This window comes from Sorex fumeus, unplaced genomic scaffold (assembly GCF_029834395.1).
Source record: "Sorex fumeus unplaced genomic scaffold, SorFum_2.1 ptg000034l, whole genome shotgun sequence".
Taxonomy (NCBI): Eukaryota; Metazoa; Chordata; class Mammalia; order Eulipotyphla; family Soricidae; genus Sorex; species Sorex fumeus.
In genome coordinates, this window is record NW_026606091.1 from 8204513 (window position 1) to 8229143 (window position 24631).

A 24631-nucleotide genomic window follows, 5' to 3' on the forward strand; every position below is an offset into this window, starting at 1 on the left:
AAAAAAGAAAAGAAAACCTCAGAAACACCAGACTTAGCTTACTGAACTGGATAAAATATTTTAAAGCATTATAAAGTAACTGATATAAATGGATAAAAAGAAAGTGGGGTTCAGTGTAGCAAATATGGCATTTAGATAAATGTGCTGAACCCAGAAAAGGGTTTTATGTGTACGCAACCCTGAAACTAATTCCTATAGATATTAATTTTTATTGCCAGAGATCAAAACCATAACTGGAAGATTTTAACAAATTTTAAAAGTATTGAGCATCATATTTTTGCTTGTGTTTGTTTATTATTGTAGTCTAGGTAGTAATAATAGTATTAAAGTTCATGGTATTACTACACAGAATTACTGCACCCCACCACCTGTTTAGGGGTTTTCTTAGTCCTAAAAGTTCTGAAAGAAGAAATCCTTAATGCTTTATGCAGCTAGATATTGCTTTTAGAGAGTGTGGAAGCTGGATATCAAATGGTGGTTAAAATAATGACATTAAAATTTTGTTGTATTTTCTACAAAAATGAATACTGTGATTGCAGTACTGTTTTAATATTGAAATAGCATATAAAATTCATAGGACATTAAAATGTGTTCTACTTTAAGAATTTTTATTAACAATTCTATTGCTTATTGCTCAAGCAAAATGAGGTTAATCTAATTTAAAATTAATGGAAAAATCTAAGGACCGTAATAATTGCAGAAGAATGATCTAATTTAACATTATGACAATGTAAGAAAATCTATTTGAAAATTAAAACTATAATGCCATTATTATTTTAAGTGAAGACAAGAAAAATTAATTTTTTGAAATAAAAATATATATTTTTGACTTACCTAATAGGCTTTGCTTTCCCTCTACAGATACGTTATATTTTTATATCTTATAGTCAATCATTTTAAAATGTAGTTTTCTATTTAAATTTTTATGGATGTTTATTTATGAGAGTGAAAAGTAAAATACATTTTTTCAGCAATTTTTTAATGTGACATGTCTTTTTAATTAGTTAGATTTGTGGCTGCCTCTGCTCCACACATTCTTTTGTTCCGGATCTTGCAATGCTAGGGCTGACCTGCAGAGGGCCTCTGCACAAAGAATTCCAGCAGACTTGTGTTGGTCAGCTGCTGCAGAATAAGAGATTCCAGGTCAGGTTTGTCAGCAACCACTGAATACCCAGGTTTGTGAATCTTCTTTTACTGGATGAAGCAAGGATTAATCAGGAACAATGAGTTCGGATCTGAAGTTTTCAAAAATATACACCAGGAAAGATTATGTAATAGGGCCCTACAGTATCTCCTTTTATAGAATAATTATACTGGGGGGGAAAGGGAATCCCAATTTATATTTAAATAGTACGTTTTCCATTAGGTACTTTAACCGGGTAATGTCTCTTTAATAAAAAAATAATTCTCAATGCATTCCATAAAAAATATAACTAAGCATGTTAAGTGAAAACATTTTTTTAACATAATATGAGACTGACACCCAAGGACAGTAGAGAGAGGGTCTGGAATATTAATCCATGGTTAGTAGCCTGCCTCATGAGATGAGGGACAAGGCAGCTGGAGTAGAGAAGGGGTCAGTAAGCGAATGACAGTTTGAGGAATAGTTCGGGATGGGAAATGTGAGCTGAAAGTAGATAAAGGACCAAACGTGACAGCCTCTCACTCTCTGTATTGCAAACCATAGTGCCCAAAAGTAGAGAGAGAGAGTATGAGGAAAATTGTCTTCCATAGAGGTAGGAGGAAGGTTGGAATGGGGAGGATACTGAGGACACTAGGTAAGGTAAGGTAAAGGCCCTCCCGTTGATCGTCGATTTGCTCGAGCGGGCCCAGTAACGTCTCCATTGGAGACTTTGTTGTTACTGTGTTTGGCATATCGAACACTCTCGGTAGCTTGCCGGGCTCTCTGAGAGGGGCGGAGGAATTGAACTCAGGTCGGCCATGTTGGCCGCTTGTAAGGCGAACGCCCTACCGCTGTGCTATCGCTCCAGCCCTTGCTATCGCTCCAGCCCTACTGAGGACATTGGTAATGGAAAATGTGCACTGGTAGAGGGATGGGTGTTGGATCGTTGTATGACTGAAACTCAAACATGAAAGCTTTGTAACTGTATATCATGGTGATTCAATAAAAAATGTTTTTAAAAAAATTTTTAAAAAAATTCTGTGTTGCTTATACATGCTCAGGTGTGTTCCACTTTAGAGAAAATTGACTTTAATTTCAGATTGGAAAACATTGTGAGGTATAGTTATATAGAATTTCATTTTAAGCAATTTGCAGGTAGGGCTGACAGAGGAAACTCTGCCAGGGCATTGCTGTTGAGTGGGTGGCTTTCATCACAACTAATTTTTTCACACTTGCATGGGATCCTTTTAAAAGAAACACATGTAGAGTATTAACACAGGCATGAGAGGCACAAATGCCATGCCTTTTCCTTCTGATAGGGAAACCAGGTTTCCTTAGACTAACTGGGGCCCATAGCAGCAGCAGGTAATCCTGGCGGCCCACTTTACTTCCTATGGTGGGGGTCCTTTTCTTTTGATAAGACCCTCATTTCATGATGTTCAGTCATTTTTCTGCTGTATTTTTCTGCTCCCTTTGAGTCCCAATTTAGTATTTTTGTTCTTGTTGATTTCATTTTTTTAAAATTTTTATTAGTGAGACATCATGAGGTACAGTTGTAGACTTACAAATTTTTGTGCTTTTATTTATTCATATTTTACATCACATAGCAAAGCTTAGGAATTAAGAGCTGATTTCCCATTCTGAGCCTACATTTGCTAGCTTTATGACCAAAAACTAGGACTCAACACTTTCTTCTGTAAAAATTAGAGTGCTATCATCAGTACTCCTTCATTAGTTAGTTCAATTTAAGAAAAAACATTTTTTTCTTTTTCCTTTCCTTTTCTTCTTTTTAATTTTCTTTTCTTTTTGGGTTTTGTTCTTTTTTGTTTGGGGGCCATACCTGGATAGTACTTACTCCTTACTCCTGGCTTTGTGCCCAAGAGTCACTCCTGGCATGGCTCTATGGACCACATAAAGTACTGGGGATCAAACCCAGGTCAGTAAATAGGGCTTTAAGGAAAACATATAAAGGGCCGAGTAAAGACTAAAGGTTCCTTTCTATAAGTAGGCAATCAGAGAAGATGTTTAGAAATGGTATTTAATCTGGGCCTTAAAGGAAAAGAGAAGGTGCCTCATACTGTACCTGTCCTTGAAGGACTGCATCTCTTAGGAAGTTATTTATTGGGCTCCATAGTAATAATTACATTTTACATACTGTATCATTCTACCTTTTGTTATTCATAATAACTATGTGATCTTTGTGTATGTGAGGTCCTGGATTTGATCTCTGGCACCAAAAAGACAAAACTATTAATTTTGTTAAGTCTCCATGGGGAAACTGAAACTCAGAGAAGTCCATTGTTTTACTCCCATGTGGTAAGCTACCGAGAGTTATCTCGCCTGCACGGCAAAGACTGGCAAGCTCCCATGACATATTCAATATGCCAAAAACAGTAACAAGTGTCAAAATGGAGACGTTACTGGGCCCACTTGAGCAAATCGATGAACAACGGGAGGACAGTGACAGTGACAGTGGTTTATGTATCACTCGGCTTTTCATCAAGTGCCCTGACATGAAACTGTTGTTCTGAGTCCCTGGAGGCTTTACTCGCTCCACTCTCCTCCTATGACCAACTTCTGTGTGAGCAGTAGGGAGTGAAAACACTTCATCCAGCTAAGGTTTGCCTCAGGCAATCTATTAGTGGACAGCGGACAATCAGACATGGATATTTTGCTCTTTTTCCAAGTCATGAGAAAGTCAAATTCTTTGACAAAGTTGTGCTGATGCAAGCACAAGGAATCAACTCAGTTTAGCTGCATTACATAAGTAAAAGTAAAGGCCCTCCCGTTGATCATCGATTTGCTTGAGCGGGCCCAGTAACGTCTCCATTGGAGACTTTGTTGTTACTGTGTCTGGCATATCGAATACTCTCGGTAGCTTGCCGGGCTCTCCGAGAGGGGCGGAGGAATCGAACTCGGGTCGGCCATGTTGGCTGCATGCAAGGCGAACGCCCTACCCGCTGTGCTATATTAGCATCAAAACATGAGTCATTGAAAACAAAGAAAAACCTGAGAAAGGAATAGACTAATGTTGGCAAACTCAAAAATACTTATGATGTTGAATGCCAGTTCCCCAACATTAGTACACTGGTCTTTGTAGTGTAGGGCTCCAAGACACAATGGTTGTTCTTTGAAATATTTTCTCATTTGCATATGGGTTTTCTCTGATCAGAAGGTGGAGTGGGGCGCTCACATCATTAGATTTCTAATATTGGACAGAATACTACTGAGCTTTGACTTTACCATTCTGACAATCTTTAAACCTAATCTTTTCATTTAACAACATAAGATGATTACCGAATATTTTTTCAGTGATTGTAAAACATTGCATTATTTTGGTGTTATGTAATTTCTTTACCATTCTTTCTCTTTTGATATTTTCTTTCTTTCCCATTTTTTCCATCATTGTAAGCACCTCATTATGGATATGTTTATGCACAAAACGTTTTCTAAGTTTCCGATCTTTTTAAAGTACATAAAACTCTTTCTGTAAACTATTCATTTGCTACTTCTAATCTGCCCTGGGGTAGGAAACCTGATAAATAAGCTTGTTAGAAGCAAACGTTAGTTAAAAGTAAATAGGGTCTCAGGGAAAATTAAATCCATGGCTTTGTGACATTTTCTTGTCACAAAAGCTTTTTGTGTGACTTTTTGTTGTTGCAGGTTAGACCAGATGGTGAGAGTGCCTTCCCTAAAATTGAGGCATTAAATTGCTGTAGATATGGCTGAAAAAATATGGTACATTCTGTCACTGTCCTCTGTTGTTCATCAATTTGCTCGAGTGGGCCAGTAACATCTCCATTGTGACAATCGTTACTGTGTTTGGTGTGACAATTGTTACTGTGTTTGGCATATTGAATACGTCTTGGGTAGCTTGCCAGGCTTTGTCGTGCGGGCGAAATACTCCCAGTAGCTTGCCGGGCTCTCTGAGAGGGGCGGAGGAATTGAACTCAATTCGGCCATGGTGGCTGTATGCAAGGCAAACGCCCTACCCGCTGTGCTATTGCTCCAGCCCAGTACATTCTGTAAATCAGATTATTCATTGGTATAAAAGTAACAAAGACACAATGTAAAAATTCCTTCATGGAATCACTTTACATCATTTATTTGTTTATTATTATGCAAAGTTTAAAAAATTGCAAGATCCAAGCAAATATCTTCATTCTCAAAATAAATAATACAAATAAGCTTATTTAAAATTACTATTTGCAAAAAGGTTCATATTTATGAATTAGTTATATTTTCTTTTTTTTTTCTTTTGGCCTTTGGACCACACCTAGTTGTGCTCAGTGCTCCTGGCCCTGCACTCAGGAATCACTACTAGCCAAACATGAGAACCATATAAGATGTCAGGGATTGAATTCTGGTCAGCCCCATACTAAGCAAGTTTCCTACCTGCTGAACTACCTCTCCTGAATTAATTATTCATAAAAATCTATACAACAAACTAATCCTTGATATTTTGGTTTGAATTATTCTTTGTATGTATGTAAAGGGAAAAAAATGACATTTTTCCAAAATACTCTTAAATGCTAAACTATGACCCGGATAATTTTCTATTATTGTAGTTACTAAATTTTTTATAACTTTAGCTTGGTAGAAATATTATTCTTTTCAGAAGCATGCTTTCTAATGCTGAAGATAATTAATGTTAGAAGAAATAAATGAGTTTTACTACTGGGTAGTTAAATATGTATTAATTCGGACTTTGCTTTTTAGTTGTTGATTTTTTTTTTGGTGTTTTTTTATTTTTTTGGTTTGAGTTCACACTCAGAGTTCAGGGATTACTCCTGGCTTTGCAGTCAAGAATCACTCCTGGCGGCCTATGGGGACCATCTGAGATGCTGGAAGTTGAACCCAGGTTGGCCATATGAAAGGCAAGCTCCCTACCTACTGTACTATCTCTATAGTTGCTCCCCTTTTGTGGGGAGGGGCGGTTGGGACACACCCAGCAGTGCTCAGGGCTTACTCCTGAATCTGTGCTCAGAGAGCACTCCTGGTAGGCTCATGGGACCATATAGAGTTCTGGGGGTTAAACCAGGATTAGCCATATACAAAACAACTGCCCTGCCCACTGTTATTACTCCAGCCCCTTGCTCTGCTTATTTTAGCTAAACTTTTTAGATACTTATTTTATTCTTATCCGATGTGTATATGAAACAAAGTCATTGTGAATTGTTCACATATGTTTTGGTTCTGTTTATAGCTTATCCATTTTCTTTGTCTTTTTTTCTCTGCATAATTGTTTTCTGCTCCATACCGACCAGTGCTGATTTCATAGCAAAACTTGTGTTTTGAGAGTGAAGCTTTGCATTTGCTAAGCACAGGACTAGAAAGGATTTTCTTTATTTGTGCCTGTTCTTGATCAAGAGAGTGATAGGAAGGTCTGGGTAATGATGCCACTTATGCAGCAACTTAAGTTACTTTTTCTCTTCTTAAAACCCTTTTTTCTATCTCCATCAGATTTACTCAGGTCCATGCCCTGTCTCTCCTAGTGTTATCTTTCTTTTGCTGACCCAGGATTGCAGTGGTAATTATTTTCAGATCTCCCCCCTTCTTTATCACTATCCCTCTCATTCGGTGTGGCTTCATTTCTTGCAAATTCTATTTCCTTTATTTCTTTGCTATTCAATTTCTTCATGCTCACTACTAGTTAAGGACATTTTATATTTTTCTTGGATGCTTACAGTTATAGCCTAGTTATTTTTGTTGTTGTTGTTTCTCAAAGATTTCCTATTTTTCTAGATATTTTATTCTTCAATTCTTTCTTGTCTTGACACTCTCCTAGTCCTAAATCTTCACCTGCTGTTTTTGGTCTATGCCTGGCATTAGACTCTTCCAACATTTAACATTCCTTCTCTTTCTAGATTTGCTCCTTATACTTACTGGGAATATTCATCTACAATTTATAGTTACAGTGACCCAGAAACTTTTAGGGTTCACGAAAAAGTTTTAGTTATAAATATATTTTAAAATTTAAAAAATTAAGCTCAATGACAATACTGAGTAGTCATAATTATATCTGAATATATTTATCTTCAAACCATTCAGTTATAAATAACATAGTTGGGTTTTCACAAATCTATACTTCTACCACCTTACGCATGTTCTCAGACTCGTCAGTGTTGGCAATATAAAAGTCAGCTCTTGTCTCCTCAGAAATCTAACTCAATGCAAAACCAGAGTGGAACAGTGGCGAGAGAACCCCAGAAGGTTCCATTTTCTATTTTTTTCTCTTCTTTCCCTCCTGTTCCTTCCCTGGCTCACAATGTCCTAAGCAGTCTGACTTCATAGATATTCTCAAAATGTGCTTTCCAGGCCCTCTGAATTACTGTTCTTTCTACTGGGACTCTGTTCCCCTGATAGCCATAAGGTTGTCTTCTTGTTCATGCCAAATACTGTTTAGTAAGCTCTCTGTTTAGTTAGTCCCTTTACATTACTATATTTAATTTTGTTGTTGTTATTGTTGTTTTTTGAGCTATACTTGGTGATGCTCAGGACTTATTTCTGGTACTGTGCTCAGGACTAGGGCTCTGGGGACCATATGTGGTGCCAGGGAACAAACCTGAGTTGGCCGTGAACAGGACAAGTGTCCTCTGGCATTGATAGTATACTTAAATTGTAACTTCCTATCCTGGGCTGCAAATGCCCATCTCTTTTCCTGATATTTTGCCATTCACAGATCACAGATCACAGATCATCCTGTTATTCGTCGATTGCCTCGAGCAGGCCCCAGTAACGTCTCCTTCATCCTAGCCCTGAGATTATATTCAAAGCTCTTTAGGAGAATGAGACCCATCATTGTTACTGGTATTTGGCATATTGGGTACGCCACGGAGAGTTTGCCAGACTCGGCCGTGTGGGCAGGCTACATTCGGTAGCCTGCCAGTTTGTCAAAGTAGGAATGAGATGTCATAATAAGATGTCGCGCGGGGCCCTGGCCAGGGCGGGGAGGAAAGCTCAACCCGCTCCCCTCCAAGGGCCCTGGCGAGGAATAGCCAGGCACGGGGGCAGGAGACTGCGCTCTTCTCCTCCGGGAGCTGGTTTTTATAGTCTCAGAGTCTTGGCTGCTGATGGGATTACACGGCGCCAGGGGCCAGGTGGTGGGTGTGACCCCCGCCTACTGGAATTTGGAGGATCTGGGTGGAGGATGCTCCACTCCAATCCGAGTAGGCTTGGAGATCTCGGCCCCGGAACCCATATGGCTTTGTCCCTCTGCCGGTACCTTCAGGTGTGCGGAGAGTGGTCTCAGCATGGTGGTGGCTGGTCCTGGAGGTCTTCGGCTGCCGGGGCCCTGGCCAGGGCGGGGAGGAAAGCTCAACCCGCTCCCCTCCAAGGGCCCCAGCGAGGAATAGCCAGGCATGGGGGCAGGAGACCATTAATGACATCTTTAAAATATATTCAGTCATTCTGTCTATTTTGTGAAGATATTATACTTGTCAGTGTTTAAACTTTTATCTATATGTTTAGAGCCTAGAAAAATATGAAAAACGTAGTTGAAGCTCATTTTTTGTGAAAGTAATACATATATATAGTCAGATTTCTAGAATATGACACATTCAAACTCATTTTTATTTTGAATTATTCTGGTGAATAGAATGTGAGAATCAGTAATTCATCTTTATAAATATATTTTGATTCCATGTCTTTATTATTCTGTTTTTTCTTTGCATTTACATTTACAGAAACAGCACATTGCTTAATTGTGTAGTAGTAACAGATAGGAAAAAAATCACCTTTGTTCAAAGGGGAAAAAACTTTTTAAGATTCATTCTGCTAATCTATGTGTAAGTATTTTCATTTTTTCTGGTAAGCTTTAACAACATACAGATAGGCTACACTAGAGGAGGCTATTTAACAATGTATTTAATGTGGTATTTTACCATTTGTCAAAGATGAATAAAAGGTAAGACTCTTCATCATCTATTATTTTTCATCAAAGTAAATTCTGATATGATTACTTATCATGCACAGTGCTGGTATTGATGTTAGAATCTGTAGCAGGCTGTAGAAACCAGGTATTTTAGAGAACAAAATAATAAGAATCTTCTTAGTTTACAACCACACAAAAATTCACTTTTCTGGGAATACCTTGGGTTGGAGCGATGGCACAGCAGGTAGGGCATATGCCTTCCACAAGGCCAAACTGGCCGACCCAGGTTCAATTCCTTCGCCCCTCTCAGACCGGAAAACTGCCTAGAGTATCTCGCCTGCAAGGCAAAGCCTGGCAAACTACCCGTGATGTATTCAATATGCCAAACACAGTAACAAGTGTGACAGTAGAGACGTTACTGGACCCACTCAAGTGAATCAATGAACAACAATAGGACAGTGACAGAGACAGTGACAGGGAATACCTTAGACTTTTTATCTTGAATTTCCTTTTTTATGTTTTAATATAAAATATCTTCCTTAGCATTAAGGTATTATTATTTCATGGTGAAGAAGTACAAGGTATAGTAGAAATATAAAAATAAAATTGGAATAACTCTAAGTCCATATGTGTAATTGTAAAGGTTTTTTTGTATTTCATTTATAGGCACTTGTCATAAAATTTATCTACAAAACAAGTAGTATCATGCTATGGGTATGCATTTTATGGTGATTTTCTGAATAATAAATGCATTGTTATTTTGTTTACTCATTCATTCATTTATTTGTTTAATATACTGGACACCCAGTATTTTCCAGTAAGTTTTCTAGCCATGGTATTATATCAATGAATTAAAAGACTTATCTTCCATCTGGGGGGTGGAGCAATAGCATAGAGGATAGGGCGTTTGTCTTGCATGCGGCCGACCTGAGTTCAATTCCTCCACCCTTCTCAGAGAGTCCCGCAAGCTACCGAGAATACTCCGCCCACACGGCAAAGCCTGGCAAGTTACCCGTAACGTATTCAATATGCCCAAAACAGTAACAACAAGTCTCACAATGGAGACATTACTGGTGCCCGCTCGAGCAAATTGATGAACAATAATAGGAGGACAGTGCTATCTTCCACCTGGAAACTTATAAAAAAAAATTGTGAGGTGATGCAGTAAGTAAAGAGAAAAAAAATAAATGTCGAAAGCACTCTGAATATAATGAGCAGGGAACAGTGAAAGGGAGTAAGAGGTCCTTGAAGGCTTACTAGAAGGAATTATGAGTGAAAGCATTAATCTACCTAAGGTGAAAAGGAACAGTTATGAGGAATAGCTGGAAAATAACACTCCTATGGAAAGAGACAGGCTCCTCGGGTTGAGAGAAGCTGGTGAGAAGAAGACTGTTGTTCTGTGGTGCAGCGGTTTGCATTTAATCCCCAGATTGTGAGAAGTCATTGATATCTTAGGTTCATGGAAACAAATCATTATTCCATTTTTTAGGTCAATATATAACAAAAATAAGGGGCTGAGTAAGATAGGAAGGCATTGGGATGGTCACACTTACAAAGGCACATATTAGTTGGCATAGTCTGATGGTAATACAGAGAAATGGCAGATTAAAGGTATATATCATGGGAAGAAAGAACAATACTTGTTGGAATATTGCATGGGCAGCATGAGTGTGAGAAAAATTACTCCCACATTTCTGGTATGAACAACTAGGTGTCCGGTGGGATGGAGATGCTATTTACAGTGTTGGGGAAGACTAGGAAAAACTGGTAGGGGAGGAAATTTGTGAGAGGGTATGAGAGGAATTAAACTGTAACTTGAAACATACTAAATTTGAGATATCTGAGAGACATCCAAGCAGAGAATTCAGGGAGAGGATGAGGGGGTAGCAGCTGAAAATAGGAGTACAGATAGAGGGAGCTATCATTTCTTATCAGTAACACTGACATTGTGCACATTTTGTTTAATACTTCTCAAACCCTCCGAGAAGTAAATGTGTTGACTAGACATTGAAACTTAAAAATGAGAGTGGGTGATTTTCTTAAATGGTAATAGTCTAAGTGCCAGAACCAAGACTTGCCTTGCTCCAAAATCCACTCTTTCCACACCGCAAAACTGACAGTGTGCATTTGATTTATAGTTAAACAAGTTATATTTGAATAAATAGGCATTAAACGTAATATGTTTTAGGAATTGTTATCAATATATTATTAGGAAAAGATATGTGAGTCAGTGGTTAAGCATATTACTTAAATGATCGAGGTCTGGGTGTGATGGCTGGAACTGCAAAACACATATCAATAAATGGGGCACAAAAGTTAGATGGAGAAGTACAAATAACATATGTTTCCACTTGTAGGTGGAATATAATGAAACAAAATTAAACAATGTCTTAATAACAGAAAACTGACTGGAGATTACTAGAGGAGAAAGAGAAGGTCAGGAGTATAAAATGAGTAAAGGGAATTAATTGTATGAGGTGGAGAAAAACTAATTATGGGTAATGATCAGAATGTAGTGTGTATAGATGTCAAGTTATAATGTTGGATACATGAAACCTATAATTTTATAAACCACTGTTATTTCAATAGAGATTGCAGAAAATATAGTAGCATATTTATTTAGTACATCAAATTATAAAATGTTTGTGAATGATTTTGAAACAGATTTGTCTTCAGGAAATCTCACCATTACATTTTCCTATCTACTATTAGATGTGTTAGAAACTTGAATATGTATCCAAGGAGGTCAAGTAACAATTTTTCCATGGTTTATTTTAAAATATTTTTTTTTGAAATTCCAATAATACCTTCCATGGACAATGGACCAATTTACAGCCCCACCAATAGTGTAGAAGAATACTTTTCCTCCACACTTTCACTCATTTTTGAGTTTTTTATATGAGGTCATTATCATATATATAAGGTTATATCTCATTGTTGGTTTGGTTTACATTTATACCACTTCAACAGGATTTGTTTTGTTTTAATGGCATTAATTTTAAAGCATTATTCATATTTTCCATTTTTCCCCATTATTTTGGGTCCAGAGTCCTCTCCTTGGATATCAAAAATATATAATGCCATCATGTTTCTTTTGTATTTATTTGAGTATGACAAACTCTCAGATTCCATTTTTCATGATCTTGACAGTTTGAGTCTCAGTCAGATATGTAGATATGTTGTAGAATTTCTTTCTCCTCTCTCTTTCTCTCTCTCTCTATGTTTAGCTAACAGTTTGTTAATATTATTTATCTTTTTTAAAAAACAAGTTGTTTGGAGCTTGTTTCCTATACCATTGATTTATTTTCTAAATTTTTTTATTTCCTTGCTTGCTTTCTCTGAGCTCTTTTTGCTGCTTTTTGTTGTGTATTTGTTTTTCTAGTATCTTAATATGTATTGTTAGGATATTTATTTGGACATTTTATGATTTCCTGATAAATACTTAAATTGATATACATTACACCTCCAGAAACCTTTTTCTGTGTCCTGTGTTTTCTGGAGGGCTGCAGCGATAGCACATGGGTAGGGCGTTAGCCTTGCGCGCGGTTGACCCGGGTTCGATTCCTCCTTCTCTCTTGGAGAGCCCAGCAAGCTACTGAGAGTATCCTGCCCACATGACAGAGCCTGGCAAGCTCCCCGTGGCGTATTCGATATGCCAAAAAAGAAACAATGAGTCTCACAATGAATACATTACTGGTGCCCACTTGAGCAAATTGATGAACAATGGGAGGACAGTGCTACAGTGCTATATGTTCTGGTATCTCTTGTCTTCATTCACATTTGTTTCCTGGAATCTTAATTTTTTAAAAAAAAAAATTCATCTGTGATCCATTCGTTGTTCAGTAGTGGACTGTTCCAAGTGTTTGAGTTTTTCCCAGCTCTCTGTGTGGTTAGTTTATATTTTCAAAGCATTGCGGTCTGAGAAGATACTTGATATTATTTCTCTTGATTTCATATCCCAGCATGTGGTCTATCCTGGACACTATCCCATGTGTGCTAGGGAAGAATGTGTACTCAACTTTGTGAGGGAAAGAATGCCCTATTCAAATATATTAAGTTCATTTCTTACATTTCTTTCATTAAGGCTAATGTTTTCTAATTTATTTTTTTTGTCTAGTTCATCTATTCACTGTTGTTAAGAGGGGTTTAAAATCCCCTACTACTAACACATTACTGTGAGTATCTTTCCTCACATTTTTTATATTGCGGATGACTTATGTAAAGTGGATAAAAGAGAAATGGCATCCTCAAGAAGAGAATCTATCTTTTCCCTCTCTATTCACTGGGGGAAATCTAGGACTGGAGAAATTAAGTCTGCTGCACGTAACTGTAGGGTACAGACCTTAAGTCTCACCAGCCCCATAAGGTGGACATCAAAATGCACCTAGGCTCCACTAGTTCCATGTGGCAGGAGAAATAATTCCTGCCACCCAATTTTTCTGGGAACTGTGAAACCCAGGCTAGAGTGAGGAATTGTTTTATATAGGAAAGGGACATTATTCTTCAATGTTACCCAAGCTTCCCATTTTCTTCTCTCACAGAAAAGAATTTTAGGAGAAGATGATTAGTGAGGAAAAAAGTAAATTTATTTGGATTATGGGGGCAGGGGACTATAGAGGAGGAGAGAGAAGGAAGGGAAGGAGGGAGGAAGAAAGAACATGGGCTTCTATAATGTGGAGAGCCCAGAGTGGCTTTTGGAGGTTACATATAAATATTTTCCATAATCACCTTTGTCCCAAATTTTGCACAAGTAGGAGTAAATGGGACTTTTTTTCTGAAGAAAAGCCTGGAACTTCTGTGGTCCATTCTTGACATCACAGGTTTTTATCTTTGCATTCTTGCTGCCTCACCACCAGAGAATCCATTTCTGCTCTGGACCTGGAATTGTGCTTCTACTGAGATGGCTTTTTCCTCCCAAAGGCCTTCTAACATGCATTACCAGAGCTCCCCTATCATTCTGCCTGAAAAAAAATAAAATAATTTTATTATTGCCATTTTTTAAAGATTGATACTGAGTATTTATAAATGTGTCCTTGCTTCTTTGGTAATGTTTTAATTTCTTCCCCCATACTTAGTATGCCCCCCTTCCCATGAGGTTTTAATCGCCCCATCACCCCCGGCTCATACCTGCTCTCCACAAGGCTCCCATGCGGCCGCCATCTTTCTTTCCAGAGGGGAGAGGGCAGAGGGGAGCAACACCCTTTCCCCCCGGGCAGACATGGTGGTGTGGATTAACGCATAGTCCATTCACTTTTCTGCTCCAAGCTGCTGGGTTCTGCATTAAGTCCTTGTGCTTCTGGGACCATGGCCATGCAGGAGAGCCGCTCGTGGGGGTCAACTGGTGACCTCGGTAGGGCATGAAGGACGGGCCAGAACGCCCCCCTTCCCATGAAGTTTTAGTCGCCCCATCACCCCCGGCTCATACCTGCTCTCCACAAGGCTCCCATGCGGCCGCCATCTTTCTTTCCAGAGGGGAGAGGCTGACTTCATCATTTTTTGCCACTGCATATTTTCTGTTGTTTATACGTACCACATCTTAATAATCCATTCCTCTATTGCTGGACACCTAGGTTGAATCCATATCTTAGCTATTGTATTGAGTGCAGCAATGAATGCTGTGTGAATAAGTCCTTTTGAGAGAGTGTATTCCTATTTTCTGTATTCTTATTTGTATTTTTGTATTCCTATTTGTATTCCTATTCTTATTTTTTTTTGAGAGAGACCTCTATATTACAAAAGCTAATTTTTTGGAGAGAAGTTGTGATTCCTCAAATAATGGAAAACATTTTTTTTCTGGGATATTTGGTATATCAATGTTCTTTCCTGATAACTTGTTTGTGCTTAAGAAATGGTCAAGTAGTATTAAGTAATTAATATATTTTGGAGTTGTACTTTGTTTCAAGTTAATGAAACTTTAACAAAATGTATTTTATCTTCATTCTGTATGGAGATAATTTCATAAAGGAATAAATTTCATTTTATCACAAAGAAGATAGGGATATTCTGAAGAAATTTTAGAAACATTTAAGTCTTTATCATAAATTGGTATTAACATTAATCTTGTTTTTAATAAACTCTAATATATTTTCCAGGGTTCTATTTGTTATAATAAAATTTATTAAGGCTTCCAAAGTCCTAGTGGATTAAGTGGTGATCCCAATAGCAAGATTTTAAGACAAACAGGAACTGTTATTATTCACCAAACTTATTATAAATGATATTTCAGTAGTCTTTTCCAGAATTGTCTTCTCTTAGAATATATTAAAAACATAGCAATGCTAGTTAGCATCATTATACTAACATTCTTTGTGGGTAAGGATTTTTCCAATTCACTCTCATATACAAGGTGAGTCTGTGTTTGGGGTTGGTACATAAGAGAACAAATCCAAATCCACATTGGTACATAAGAGAACAAATCCAAATCCTCAAATCCACATTCAGAGGAATTGAGGATCAAAACAATGAATTTCATCAACTGTCTGTTTTTACCAATAAAGTGTATAAGCAGACCAGAAATGTAACTCAGTGAGAGAGCACTTGCCTTTGACACCACAACACAAATCAACAAGAACAACAAAAAAACAGGATAATTCTTCCTCTCCACACCCTTTCCTACAAAAAAAATATAGGAAAAGACGTAAATAATATCTTCTCATTATTCAAGAGATAACTGCTAAGTAATGTTTACACAGTTTGTGGAATTGTTTTTATTATAAATCAGAGAATTTTTTCCAATAGTTTTATAAGTAGAAAATGCTTGGGAAATAACTAAAAGGTAGTCTTTATTCTATACTATTTTAATTAATAAGTGTTAAAAATTAAATCATAAATCTTTATTTCACCACTCTTCCCTCTGAGAATTTATATTAAGTTTTGTTGGCGTTAAAACATGTAGTTACTGATATTGAAACAAGTTGGCAAAGCACATACAGTGATGAAAGAAGGACCATCAATGTGTTGAATGAATATTGGGCCTTTTTCATTCTAATAATACAGGCCATATTTAAATATCACATGCATTCTAAAATGTGCAATAAATTTATGTCTTTCTCTTTCAGTTTGTCACATGTGCTTGTCAGATAAGCCTCTTGACTGTTTTCAGTGGTGTTGATTGGCTGGTAGATAAGTGCTCTTCTAGGCCTTTTCACCTGACAGTCTGTATCAAATTACTATCTAAGTATCATCTACTGAGCATGAGCCAGAATGCATGCCAAGACTTTGCGTTTTCAGAAAGAAAAAACACAGAGAATGTTTTAATTAGTAAATGTGTAGCTTGTTTTCTTATTGCTTCTACATTTAAAATGTTGTGTAGTAGTAATAGATACTCAAAACCATTTGGTCATCAGTCCATTCCTTTCCACACCAATTATTCAGTCATTTCTGTCTGCCAGACTCTGTGATGGAGCTAGCATTTAGAATAATAGCATTTAGAATAATAGCTGAGCCTGGACTTTGGAGTTGGGAAGTGTTGGGCTAGAATCTTGTTTTTCAACTCAGTAAGTGAATAGTGATGATTTATTTACTTCTGAATTGTTAAAGATGCATGTATTTTCACATTTTCTTTCTTCCTTACTGGTGCTGAGGTGTATTTTATGATTTTTCCAGTGACCTTGATTTTATTATCTTAAGTTTCCTGACTTTTGCTCCATCAGGGATACTATTTCAAGATTATTGTTAAACTTGTCTTTTTCAGCAAAGCTTGCTTCAAGTTTATTAATATACCCATTTAAAATTTTCTAATGTAAAGAAAAAATGCATTCATTCTTTCTTATAATTTCTTTAAAATATAATATTGAAAGAATTTGAATTATCTTACAATTCAAAATATGAGGAATTGCTATTTTTTATGTATTTTTCTATACTCATACCTTTACTGATAAGATTACTCCATTGTAGGCTATTTAATTATCACCAACTTGATTATAAATTCCCTCTCAGAGATTAACAATGAACACATTTTTATATAATTTTCAGTATATACAATTATATATAAATATATATATAATTATATTTTATTTAAAAAATTATATTTTCTTATAACTAGTATGAGCCTTTAAATGTGGCTCTCTATTATCTTTGCTATGGGCCTCTATGATCATAAATACACTGTCCTTTCAACCTGCTACACAGATGTAAAGCATGCCCTACATTTATATTTTGAGATATCCCCTATCTTTCTCTAAACTCACCCACCTTGTCTTAACCTTTAACTCCAATCAACTGTGACTGATTCTTTACCATCAGCCTCAGGTTTGTATATTTCAGGACTTCCTAGTTTTCTTCCTAAATTACATACCGCTGTCTTGTATATGGAGGTGGAGCCCATGATCTTTCAAGAGAAGATCACAGTCTTCCTGAGCTCACTATCTCTTTTAGAGGCAACAATATTTCATCTTAATTCAATAGCCATGAACACTTAGTATTATATCCCCTCTTTCCAATGAGTTGCAAAATGTGTATAAATGTAGTAAATACACATGTAAATGTGCATGAATATATGTGTGTATATATATACAAATATACATATATATACAAATATACATATATATATATTTACAACCTCTGAGATGGTTTTGTATTTTTTTCTCCTTTCCCATTTGATACCAGTCTAGTTAAGGTTTAGAACATTTTTTATAAATGTTGTATATTTAAAAACTCAACTTTGTAAAAACTTATACATTAAGTTGACAAGAATTAAAGGTTGCATTTGGGAAAGAAGGTTATGATCATCTGGAATGACTGATCATTCCTTATTTGAGTGTATGAGACAGAATCCAAGAATTTCTTAAGCTTTTACACTCTTCCTCATTTCACTGAGCAGTGTTTAAAGCTTACTCCTGACTTTGTGCTCAGGGATCATTCCTGGTGGGCTCCAGGGACCATATGTGGTTCCAGGGATCACAACCAAGATGGTCATTTATAAGGCAAGCAACCTACCCACTGTAAAATCACTTTGACCCCTATATGTTATTTTCTTTTCAATTTTTCTTCTATACTTGGTGGTGTTCAGGGATTACTCCTGCTTCTGTGCTCATCAGTCACTTCTAAAATACTCAGAGAATTGAAAGTGTTTCCAGGAATTGAAGTTGGGTTGGCCACATGCTTTACCTGCTGTTTATTTCTCTAGCCTCTTCATTTATATCTAAAATGAACTTGTGTCTGACAAAATGTTGGGGGTAAAAATTTGAAGAAAAGAATTATATAAAGGGACTATTTCAAAGAACTCTTCTATAATCCCAGGAAAGCAAGTAACTTTAAACCAGAAGGGAAGCTAAAATCCAAACCATAATATTGTCCAGTCAAATTATAATGTAAGTCTCATATGCTGTTAAAAATTCCTAGTTGATAATGTTTGTTAAAAAAGAGTTGAAATAGAGTTTAATGCTAGAGTTTATTTAGTCCATTATATTGCACATACTTCACTTCAAATGTAATTAGCATTAAAAAACATTAAGATCTTTTATGTTTTTGTCATTAGTTTTAGAAATCTGTTTTTGATTTATTTGTATTTTTGTTTCTTTGCAGTGATAGGGATTGTGTCCATAATCTCACACATTTGAGTTATGAATTCTACTCTGAACCACAGTTCCAGGCCCTGATACATACTTTGTAGTACTAGGATGTCTCATTTGGTATAAACCACATGTCTAGTGTTTCATGACCGCATGTGGCATATACCTGCCTTAATGGACAAGGCAGGTCTAGAGTATTTCCCAGCCCAAAGCACTAGATGTAAACATGTAATTTAGAATTTGTGATATAGGAATTACAGACACAAGAAAGAAATTGTGTTAGAATGGAAGTACTAGGCAGTAGCTGGGTGCCCAGCTGGGAAGTTAGGGTGGAAAGTGAGTTGCTACTTTTAGGCTCAGCTCAGATATTTTTGTAATATTTTGTTCCCCACTTGGTGTAATCCCTACAGAAATAGCTTGTTTTAATTTCAATAGACAAGAAACAAAATTTACCCAAGCAATTGATTTTGTTTCAGGTTCATGAGTATTATAGTACCTACCTTTTGTTGGAATGGTAAAAATTCTAGAAGTGATTATTAAAAGGCTCCAAAGGGGCACATATAATAACAATTATGTATAAGACTAATTAAATATTTGGCTAATTGATTGGATTTTAAAGGAAGGATTTGTATTATTTATTTTATTGCAAATAGATATTAATTTGTGTCTGTGAGTCAGATTTAGGGAAAAGAAATCTCAATACAGGAAATAAAAAGAGCCTTCATTTCTCTTCACCAAAATACCTTTTCCTGTCCACTTTCCTTTTCTGCAGATAATGTATCATCCATGAGGAATGGGTATTTCTGTTTTGTTTCAATAGCATAATGTATCGTTCTACATTAGAGCTGTGACACCCCAGAGGGGAGGGTTATGAAAAACATCAATGTTTGTTCTAAAGTGAATGTATTTAGGGACTGGAGCCATAGTAGAGCAGGTAGGGCATTTGCCTTGCACAAAGCAGACTTGGGTTCAATCCCAGTTTCACATATGGTCACCTGAACTGTTCAAGAGTGATCCCTGAATGCAGAGCCAGAAGTCCTGAGCACTGCCAAATAAATATGGCACCCCAAAACCAAAAACAATATAAATTAAATATATTTAGGGGCTGGTAAGATAGTTAAGGTGCTAGATTTACACACAGTCAGTCCTGTTTCTAGCACCACATATGGTCCCCTGAGCCCTGCCAGGAGCAAGCTCTGACAACCAAACACCCTCTCTAAATAAAAAAAATGGGATAAATGTTTATGATTATTAGTAGATATGTTATTTATATATCTATTTTATATACCTATATACCCTGGGTTGAATAAGGGTTTCCAGATGAAAAGGGATTGCGCGTTGAAAAAGTTGAAGAAGCTCTTGCTCTCCAGGGTCCTCAGGACCTGGAATAGTGTCTGACACAAATAAGACACAGCCTTTAAAAATGTGTACTTATTTATCTTTTCTAATGACAGTAACATTAACAAAGAGCAAAGGAATGCAGTCTAAAGATTGTACTCAGACTATGTTTTGAGTAGCAGCATAATTTAGCACTTTGATTTTCAAACCTTTAAATTTAGTGCCTGTGAACATAATTTCTTTTCATCTTGTCCCTTGACATCATTTAGTTGCCACCTGAGAAACCCAGTGTCATGATTCTTTTTTAGGTTCCAATGATACCTTAAGTTATTTTTAGATAAACTGGCAGACTTTTGTTCTTGGGGGAGTGGGAAGACAAATTGTTACTATTACCATAAATTAAAATACATTTCACTCCTGTGCCCCTCAATTGGATGCTGTGGGTAAATTACAGGCACAAATTAGACACAGATTTTGCCCTTGGGGAAACTAAACAATCAAGACTTTTATTTATTTTTTTTAATAACTATGTCACCCTAGAGCCAGATGGTGTCTATTTAGAGTAATGTAATTTCTACTCATGCTTGATGATACTGCTGTTTTGCAACAAATACATTGACATTTTGAAGAATAATTGGGTTAATTTCTGCATGTAACCCAGTCATGATTTAATCTATCATACTGTGTGAATTGCAACAAATTCTAAATTAATTCCATTTTTAGAAAATTTGTAGAAAGAGATACACTGCAAGGCCTTTACATGGAAACTCAAAAACTATTTTTAAAATATGTTAATATAGCAGGCTGGCCTAAGGTTAACAAAATAAGAGGAAGAAAAGAACATCATGAAACAGAGATGACACCTAGGCAAGAGAATGGTAGGCCTCATATGTGACCTACTTATCTATGTCATACACGTAGTGGCAAAGAGACTTTATAACTCTTTGATTTTGTTATGAAAGTAATCTAAAACATAAAATGTCTTATGCTTTCTTAAGAGGCTGGAGCGATAGCACAGCGAGTAGGGCACGTTCGCCTCACAAGCGGCCAACATGGCCGACCCGAGTTCGATTCCTCCGCCCCTCTCGGAGAGCCCGGCAAGCTACCGAGAGTATTCGATATGCCAGACACAGTAACAACAAAGTCTCCAATGGAGACGTTACTGGGCCCACTCGAGCAAATCGACGATCAACGGGAGGGCCTTTACCTTTACCTTATGCTTTTTTAAAGACAAGCAAAATGAATTTGAGAAAAAAATATTTAGCTTGCCTCCATTCTTGAACTAAAAAATAATTAACATGAAAACCAGGGACACTTCACTGCTTATCCTTGCTTTATTATGTATAGGAGCTTGGATTCCTATACCTGTGCTTCCACTAACTCACTACTACATCCAGTGACTGCAGCTAATGTCAAATACCCAGTTCCAGAGGAAGAACCTGTAATTCAGTGGGTGTAACTTGTGTACAGGAAACTAAAGCTTAGTGATAGGGATCTCCTCTCTCTCTCTCTCTCTCTCTCTCTCTCTCTCTCTCTCTCTCTCTCTCTCTCTCCCTCCCTCCCTCCCTCCCTCCTCTCTTCTCCCTCTCTCCTTTTTCCCTTCTTTCTCACTCTTCCTTCCCTTCCCCCTCCCTTCTTTCTTTTTCTTTCTTTCTTCCTTGCTTGCTTCCTTTTCTTTTTTTCTTTCTTGCTTCTCTATCTTTATTGCTTCCATTTCTTCTTTCTTGCCTTTCTTTCTTTCTTTCTTTCTTTCTTTCTTTCTTTCTTTCTTTCTTTCTTTTTGTCTTTCTTTTCTTCCTTCCCTTCCTTCCTTCCTTCCCTTTCTTTTCTTTCTTTTCTTTCTTTCTTCTTTCTTTTTTCTTTCTTTCTTGGTGTTTTGGCTATACCTGATAGTGCTCAGGGCTTATTCCTGGCTCTGTGCTCAGGATCACTTTTATTAGGGCTTGGGGGACAATATAGAGAGCCAGAGATTGAACCTGGGTTGGCCACATCTAATGTAAAGACCCACTGGATGTGCTATTGCTCTGCCCCCAGAAACATTTTTTCTTAGTTGTTAGTTAGGCTTAAGGGAGTTTATGAATCTACACATTCTCTAGAGACTTCAAACATGTATTTATCCTGGTCTATAGAAGTCTGTAAATTTGCTCAGATTCTCAAAGTAATTTGTGACAGTATAAAAGTTAAGAACATCTATATTAACAAATTTGAAGAGTGTTGGAGGCATGAGAGCTTTAGCATCTTTCTTATGACTAGTGAAGTATACTTCAGTGATTTCATTTCTATTATTTAAACTAAGTAGTGATTTTAAAATATCTATAGCAAAAGTGTCTGTTTATGACATATAAAATGTGCTAAGTTACCCTAATGAAGAGGAGTAAACAACGATTAATCATGCTAAGTTTTCAGGAATTAGAAACAAAGATCATCTATTTGTCCATTTAGGTAACACTGCCTCATGTGTCTTTCAGCAAATACATGTTGAGTGCCATTGTTTTAAGTGTACAGGATGCATGAGCATTCTAAGGATTCCTATTCTTATAGCATTTATCAGGAAAGAAGTTACAGGTCAGACAAACCAACACCTCAAACCTCCTTGGTGGGAAGTGATAAAAGGGATATTGAATGAGGGCAGTTCAGAGAGCGATGATTCAGAGGAAGATCATTTTGAAAGTGATGTGGGAGATTGTGATAGGGTTACATGTAAATAGGAGCCTGAAAAGAAGGAAGAACCAGGGGATCCAGGTAGCTGTGCATAAAGGTGTGTAGGAATAGCAGTGCTGTAGGCCTTGAATACTTAGTCAGAAATTTGGGATTTGTATCAAAATTGGAAGCCAATAGTGGGCTTTGTTTGCAGGGTTACTTGATTTGTCCAACTAGGTGGTCAAGATTTGTACAACCAGCCCAGGAGCCTAGATTAACTCTTTCTTAAGAAATGCTATGCATGTTTTTGGGGGGGAGTGAAGAGAGTTATACCCAGTGGTGCTCTGAGACTGATACTGTTAAAGTGTTCAGGGACCATGTAGTACCTGGGATCCAACCTGGGGTTGGATTTCTCACATGAAAAGCATGCACTCCAACCCTTTGAGCTATTTCCCTAGCTCAGATATGCTAGGTCTACATAATAAATTGCCCAAGTATCTGACAATCTTTCATACTAAAAAGTATCTTTTAGTATGAAAAGAAATTTAGAAGCATCAAACTTTTATTTATTTATTGAACTCCCTCCTCTGTGAAAATGATTTTCGAGATGTGGCATAGGCTGGAAAGATAGTACAGTGGATGAGGGACTTGCCTTATACTTGGCAGATATTTGTTCTATCCCTAGCATCTCATATGGTCCCTCAAGCACCATGAGGGGTTAGCAAAAGAGCCAGGAATAAGCCCTGAGCACCAATGAGTGTAGAAAAAAATAAAGAAAAAAAGAAGGATATGCATTGCATGTATGTATATATTATTAACTCTAAAACATTAATCAAAGAAAGTGAGGGACAAATGATGAATCTCTAAACTTTACAGATAGTCTAAAAAACTCATATAATAGTTTTTAAATATATATATTTCAGTATGCGTTGAGATAAAGTGTATTATGAATAACCATAGCTAGAGCGCTTGGCCTCAGGGAGAGGCCTACTGTGGGAGACAGCCTTGGTTCTTTTCCTTTTCATCTTCAGTCTTGAAACAAGGAAGCCAATTGAGTTGAGGCTTAATTTATTCTGAGGACAGAAGAACAATTTATTAGCAAAAAAATAGGAAAAACATAATATAGACAGGATCCCCCCTTAAATATGTCCATTTGTTCAAATCACAAATACATCCTAGATTTGTTGAACAGAAAATAGCAGCTTATAAATTAATTTTATTTGTTCCAGAGTTTATTACCCAAGTCTTCATAAAGTTTTCTTATGACAATTAGTCTTAAATTTAATATGAAATGCTTCAAATCTGTAGCATAACATAGAGGGAACCATTAAAAATACAAATATGCCCATAATTCACAAAGTTTAGCATTTTGCCGTATTTGATTTAGGGTATTTATTGGGATGGGAAAAGCTTTCCCCATCATGCTTGGGGATCCATGGGCTGCTTCTGGTGATACACAGCCTGGTATATGATACTAGTAGTTCTGTAATAGAGCCTGATAATGCAGTTCTGGGAGGCACCATGGTCGTATTCAGTATCTCAGGAGCTAACAGTGTTATACTCAATGTTGTTGAGTATGCTAATAACTGATGAGGATTTGGGTAGCAGTCCAAGAAAGTATTCTCTGGCTACCTGTCACTGAGGTATTTGGAATTCCCGGTTTCCCTGATTCTCATATCTTAAGGATTGTATGTGTGTGTGTGTCTATCTCTCACAAACACACATATCTTTATTATAAATCATAGAGAATACCCATATTTATCTTTTTTATATATTTGTTGTCCACTCGCCTGCTCCTTTATAAATAAATGTGAATTAGTCTTTAAGTGAAAAAGTATTACCCACACATAGTATACCATCATTCATAATTGCTATAGCCAAAAGATAACTAAACATATCACAGCGAATACCAGTGTTCAAGATATGAAGTTTGAAGAGATGTGAAAAAAATCATGGAATACCTGTTTGGGCACCTATGAGGAAGAGAGTTCTCTTGAGGTTCTTGGGACTAAGGAGTTTGAGGTTTTATTTCCTGGTGCTCAGTGAAAGCATGTAGAACTGAAACAAAGGATTACTCCTTCCAAATCAAAGCAAAGACACAGTCTCAGCAACTCTCCCCTCAGCAGTCTGGGGCGCCTTCCTCTC